The following is a 7595-nucleotide window of genomic DNA, read 5'->3' on the forward strand; positions in this document are numbered from 1 at the left end:
CATATTTAAATAAACATCTCTCTATCAATAAACACATTTTGCTCTTTTATTCTACTATTTTCTATCTAAAAATAGAAAGTTGAAAAATGCAATTGCAATTCAATATTAAATTTTAATTGCAAAAAGTTGATAGACGCATAAAATATCATCAAGTTATCAACCAAAATAGTATGTTTTTATAATATGAATGATGAGATACATTAATAAGATTAATAAATACCTACGAATTGGTACTCATAAATCTCTTACAGTTGTCATTCCTCATTAAAGTCAGAGCTTCCTTGATTCTTGTTTGTGTTTTCTTCACTGTGAGTCTCCATACCTCCACCAAACTGCATCTTAATGCTACCAGTAGGTCCAATACATGAGTCAATTGTACCAATGGCAGTTTAGTTTGAAGTGTTTCCCAAAAGGTCTCTTCTTTCACATTTCAACCTTCATATTTTTAGTCCCCTATCGTAAGGAAAAGTGTGGACATCATACCTAGATGTATAGAGCCTCAAGCAATTTTCCAAATTCATGTCTAGTTTGTTTCTTAGCTTTGATTTTAGGTACCCCAAAGCACTGAAAACTCTCTCATCCTCCACCGAACCCAATATCATGGTAAGACATAAATCAGAAAAGCTTGAAATATTTTGATATTGAATCATACAACACTTCGTTCTTACCTAGATTTGTCCAAAGCCTTGTTACTAATCCCTCTTCGTGGGGTTCTCCATTATGTCATATTGTTCCCTCATAGTATATGCAAAATGGGATGATTTCTCTCTAAGAAGAGTTTCGTTTAAATTTCATTTATAGTTACTCCATTGAATTCTATGGATTTGCAAAATTGGTTTATCAAAGTTAGTAGCTTAGCTCGAAAATCAACTACACTGTTGAAGTTCCAATATTGAGGAAACACAATAGACATGGCTTCAAGTAGTTTCTCATGAGGGAATCTGGTTCTAATCTATGAGGAAAGATCATAGGCATTTTTCTTCACAGAAGCAGTTATAGACTCAACAATCTTGCTAAAATATTCCCTTGTAACTCTTGCTAGTTGCTTCTTGGGGCATTTTCCTGGTTCCTCGGGCTCGACCATGGCAAAGAAGTGCATTGGTATCTCAACTCTGTGTACACTGGCACATATCTCCCCATTTGCACCGATCTGTAAAAAGTTATCAGGATTGATTAAATCTATGAGTGCCTGCTAGTTAGCAATTTTTTCATCAGATAATGTTGGTTGAAATTGATAGAGATTATCAAGGGTGAAGCATGTCATCTTATGCAACTTACCATATTTTGCAATATACATAGCTCTTTGTTGGGTTTTTTTCATAATATTCCTCATTTCCTCTAGCATGGGGAGAAGAGTTGCTAAAGTTAAGAGTTTCTCTATATTACTTAACCTCTAAAGCAGGTCAAGAAATTTTGGTTGCTCTGATTCATCACAATTTGTGTGAAATAGTCCAATCAAGGATGGATATTCTGAAAAAACTCGATGTGCTGGACCATCCAAAGAGATCCATTTGGTATCATTATCCTTAAGAAGCTTGTTCCCATTGGTTATTCCATCAACAAAGTGTTGAAATTCCATAAATCGTTTGGAACTTCGACAAAAGTGTGAGTAGAACTCTCTGACTAAATGTTCAATTATTTTTACTGGAGCATACTTGCTCACAATTCCAAAAGCTAGATTCATTTTGTGGTCCATGCAGTGAATACCAATAATGTAGAGTGCACAAGAAGTTTTTATCTTTGCACAAAGATCGTTCCTATGACCTTGCATTACTAAAGATCCATCTGCTCCAACACACACCAACTTTTTGGCAATCGTCATGTCATCCATACCTCCATATTCAATTAACAACTCTTCACTAGTTGAAATAAATTTTTCATTGTCACACTATCCTTCATTTTAGCAACAGATAGTAGATGAGGTTGCAGGCATGATTCTGTATAGTATAAACATGCATGCATACCCACAAAGTATTATCTACTGTCGTAACTTCATCTAAAGACAATGCAATAAAGTTTGATTCTCTTATTTTTTCCTTTACATCTTTTTCAACCTCAGCAAAACAACTTGCCCATTCCCATCCACTTTTTACTAACCAATAACTATTAGGATAGTTAGGAACTTTCAAAAAGTGTAATAAACCACTCATTGATGGGTAGTCTATCATAGCATGCCCTCTGCTCAGAATATAAGAAACAACACTTAACTGAACAATTTTTCCCAAGTGTTCTATTTGAATTTATTTTCCAAGAATAGCTCCAATACAACCTTTAACTTTAGTAGGCTTCGTTTGTATTTTCTCATGAAAATAAAAAAATTTCAGCATTCCTCACATGCTTACATTCCTCCTTTGTTTTCCATCTTATCACTGATTTTTCAACTCCGTCTATCCATTTTTTTTCATAAGCTTTACCCATATGCTTTTCTATGGTGGCATTTTTAGCTACAACCTCTTTTCCTTCTTATGTTTCCATGTGCAAATCTTACACCTGCATTCTATTAGAGGCTCGCCTTCAATTGGATTTTCCACGGGTTCAATGAATGGATACTTTGACATCTAGTTAATTTGAAAATCTCTCACTAGCATATCGCACTCCTGATCCTTTTTTGATTTTGGTTGATCCTTTTTTGATTTGGGTTGATCCTTTTTTGATATGGCTTTTCTTTTCCCCTTTTGTGCATTATCATCTGTGGCATTATCACCCAAGTCGATTATATCATTTTGGCTAACTTGGGTATCTACTAGAAAATCTTCTTCAAGTTCATCATGATTTGAGATATTAGGTTCTTCGCCTTCTTCAATATGTGGTGAAGGTTGTGAATCTTGTACTTGTACTTATGATGATGTACCTTCCAAATTTTCACCACGATCTTTGCCAACACCAAAGTACAAAGACAACGTTCTGCATTTTGTTGGCCTCTATTGGCCTTCCCCACATTCAAGATTCCTACTCTTCTTCCTGTTTGGCATCTTCAATGAAATAAAAGATGCAAAAAAAATCAAGTTGTTGAAGAAGTAATAATAGTAAATAGACTAGACTATATGATTCATTGGCCCTAGGACCTACAATCTAGATGTTTGAGGTCTCCCAGGTGACCACTAGCACTGATGAGTCCCCACTGAATAAGAATGAAATCAAAAGTGCAAATAGATAGAGATGAATTCAGAATAATATTATAACACTTAAAAAATATAACCACTCACCTAATACGTCACTAGCAGTTGCTAATACAGTCAGCAACAATGGTTGTTCCTGGTCTGAAACTTCGCTATTGATTTGAATTGAGAGCCCAGAACTGACCAAAGTGTGTAGAGATATATTTGATCTTTGAATGTATTTATACCAATCCTTATTTGTCAAATTTGGCGGGAATTTTATATGGTATACAAATATTTGGCAAATTTCACTTAACTATAACATGTCTTATGTAACTTCTGAGGCTATTATGGGTCGACCAATTAATTGGCAAATATAATAGAGTTGCCAAAAATTGGGGTGAATGGAGACACGCGTCTGCAAAATGTCAGGTGAATTGGGTCCTCCTGGCAAATAAATCTTTATATGGCTATTGGTGAATTATGGTTGTTTGTTAAGGCAACCTCGGAGAGTGTAGGGGAAAAAATTGAATTTACCGTGTGGAAAACATGGATTCTATTGGCGAAATATTCATATGGATACAATTAATTACATAAAATAATGTGCGATTGGGTCGGGCATTTGATGAATATTTATAAATTCCTCGTGACATGGTCACCCCCGGTTGGTACAATATATTCGTCATTTTCTAGGTCACCGACGTGAAATATTCACCATGACGAAAGAAAACTCTTATGAAATACGATTTCTTCAGTTCAAATCAGGAATGCTAAAATATCATCCAAAATACTTTAAAGGATGACCATAATCATAATTATAATTATAACCATAAAGGATGACCATAGATGTATTCAAAAACTCAGAGAACACAGCGAGGCTATTAGCTTTGTATATTCATTGTATCACTTTTGACTACTAAATCCAAAGTTAATTGTTATGGGAAGCTGTTGCCTCTTCATCTCCTGGGACAAGGCCTAATATTTTAATTTTTTTCACCAACTTCAACAGAGATTTTGTACATCACTCTGATGCAACTTTAATGGTATTGTTATTTATTTTTAATTTTTTTTTAAAGTGGATATATATAAATTGTTTTCAAATTCATATATTGTTATCATTTATTCAAAATATATTTCATTGAAACCGCAAACACATTTCAAGTTAATGATTTTATCTTTTATTCAATATATCTTTTATTTTATAGAAAATGGATACGCATTGCTATGAGTAAGAATTTTGCAATGAGAAAAATAGAAAATGATAAATTTGTCAAACCTCCTATCTGAAGTGAGTCGACTGGATCAAACATATTTGTCCAATTGTAATGCCCTGCCAGGAACCCTAAAAGAAAACAACACAACTAGGCAACTAAAGGGTGAATTTTTATTTTTTTTAAAGATTAAGTGCAATAATTATAACAATAGCACATTTAATAACATAGCGGAAGCCTAACACATGATTTCCTAAGGGTTACCAATGAAGATTAATTCACAGATTATATTAACACCATGGTTAATCCAATTGTCCATTTAATTAGGAAAATTAAATGCTTAAGATAAAACCTACACATACATCTAAATTTCATAGTGAAAGAATCAAAGTATTCCAATGCATTTATTTTTTCATACATCATTTATACAAAAGATTAAAGCAACTAAATTAACATACATTACACTGATATAATATTACAATATCCATAAATACATGGCTTCCAAAAATACCACGGAATCCAAAAGTTACAATGTCAAGGTTACATAAAAGTTTGATGCAATGACCACAAGGTCTAACTGAACAAAGGTCACGAACAAGAGATGGTACATGAGCCATGAACCAAGAAACACCAGCGAAGCCTTTCCTCGCCTGAAGATACAATCAAGAACATCTGATGGGAAGTGGCACTACCACCCAACCATGTGATTCCAAAATGGAACCACCCCATTGTGCTAAGAGATAGTAGAAGACCCTTAAGCAAGCAAAATAAGACAAGTACGACAGAACTATATGACTCCACAAACATCCATGTGACTCAACTCACAAACACTAGTGACTCTAAGGAGAGAGTGTCATCACATGGCTTAAGGTGGTTACCCTGGTAGGCCTCCATAGGTCCCGGCCCCCATCCTGGGTTATCCTAGTAACCTCTCCCAAACCTCCGGCTCCATCTAAGCCTCATGCGGACCCTACCAATCCTTTCGTGAAGACAAGGTGATAGGTTTTCCATTCCAGGCCTTCTCACCACATCCTGAGCCTATACAAACACTCAACCATGTGCGAGGCATATTATCTTAATTAATATTTAATCTACCCACCCCCTAATCAATTATTAGGTTATCACTTCTTAACTGACTTTCAAGGGGTTATCCTGCCATCCACTTCGGGCATGGCCCCCACTCGAAAGCCACTATCTCTCATAGAACACTAACAGGAAAGGTCTCTTTATGAGAACTCTATGGCGAAACAGACAACCATATCTAATCCTGACAAACCACAAGTGAAGAATACACAATCACTAACCCAAGATTGACCATTTGGAACAAACACACAATGGCTCACATCAATAGGGTTATACAACAACACCTGACCAAGGGGGTATAACAACATATGACATAATGACAACTCAACAAGAATTGCAACAAAATTAAGCTTGACTGCAAATACCATTTACACAAGATCCTAATACAAGCAATCTTTTCTTTAAATAGCCAAAAGCATAAAATATTTGCAATTAAAGATTTTCCAAAAAATAAGAAAATACAACTATATTAATACAAGGAAATCAATGTTGTCATTTGTCCAGTAAGGTTAAATAAAATCACAAAAAAATTAACCCCCTAATTATGTATTCATGATTAATTTACAAATAAACCCGATTAGATTATATCAATAATCTAAATTAAATTCCAAATTAAAAAAATTTATATATAATAGTATAATATAATTACATAAATATATATATATATATTCTTTAAATATAATATTATATAATTATATCACATTAAAATATATAATAAAAAGAAGATTTAATTTTGAAATAGCTTTTATTTCCAAAATAACATAATAACCCACAGAAAATACTATATATATATATATATAATTTTTTTTTTTTAATAACATATTAAAAATTAAATAACTGAAAAGAATCGAAATAATAAACTTCAGAGAGAATTCACAAAAGATAACACAGTTTTATTTATACATGGTTGCACCCCCCTGCTACTGCATGGTAGCCTACTACCATACGATAGCAATAGCTACCTTATGGTAGCACTGTTACCGTAGGTAGCAATCGCTACCTTGGGGTAGCACTACTACCTTACGGTAGCAACAGCTACCGTGGGTAGCTTCTACTCCCATAGGGTAGCAGGCTCTACCTCCCTTGTTTTTTTTTAATTAATTTTTTTTTTTAAACTTCAATAAACTAAAAACATTAAATTTCAATAACCTAAAAATATTAAATTTTATTTCAAATAAAATTTATTTTCAGGGAATCTAATTAATACAGATTTTCTACAAAATAATAAAATAAATCAATTTCCCGATAACTTTTAATAACCCAATAAATTTAATTAAAATTAAATTCATTACCAAAGTAACTAAATAATTACACAGAGATGTACAAATATTGACAGAACAACCCTAGCAAAATATCGAAACCAATACCAATCCATAGGACGTTTTCTCTAGCAAAACTCATTTCTCCCAAAACTTGCAATTTTCATGCAAAGTAATAATCTTGGCAAAATTTTACCAGAATAATTTTTCTCAAATTTCTCAAAATTTTAATCTATAACACCCAAGAAATAACTTCTTTCCATAAACTAAAATTAATCTCAGGAATAGATTTTAGCCAAAATCATGAAATAACCAGAAAGGGGTTTTGGATTTGACAAATATTTTAACACACATCATTCAAAAAGATAGAAGAAAAAATATTTTCTTTAAAAACAACTAGGAGAGGCCACCAAGCTGTATAGCTTTCCTGGAAGATTCACGTGGAAGAACTCAGTCCTGTACCGGTTTTCTAAGCCAATCCCTCTTCCAGCAATCCTCTGATAATTTCTTCTTCAACAAAATATTGCTTCAAAAATAATTTTTCTTCCCCAACATCTCTGCCTCCTTGTGTACCAACAAGAGAAAGATCTATTCTTTTTAACCTAAAATTTTAAGTTGCACATATTTTTCCCAAAAACCTAATATTTAATTTTAGTAATAAAAAGGAATTTTATTTTCTCTTCTTTTTATTTTAATTCCCACTTAAAAAGATAATTAAGTGAACATGCAAAAATCATAATCTTTTATTTTTTTGTTTTTCTTTTCTTTTCTCATGCTAAATAATTAATTTTCTAAACAAAAAAAATAAAGCAATACTTTAATTCTAATTTATTCTTTTATTCATTTATTTACTCTTTTATTCATTTAAAATTCTAGGAAACAATAAATTAAATTAATCTAATTTAATTTTCACTAAAATTTAAATAAGATATAATTCAAATACA

Source organism: Cryptomeria japonica, chromosome 8, assembly GCF_030272615.1.
Source record: "Cryptomeria japonica chromosome 8, Sugi_1.0, whole genome shotgun sequence".
NCBI lineage: Eukaryota > Viridiplantae > Streptophyta > Pinopsida > Cupressales > Cupressaceae > Cryptomeria > Cryptomeria japonica.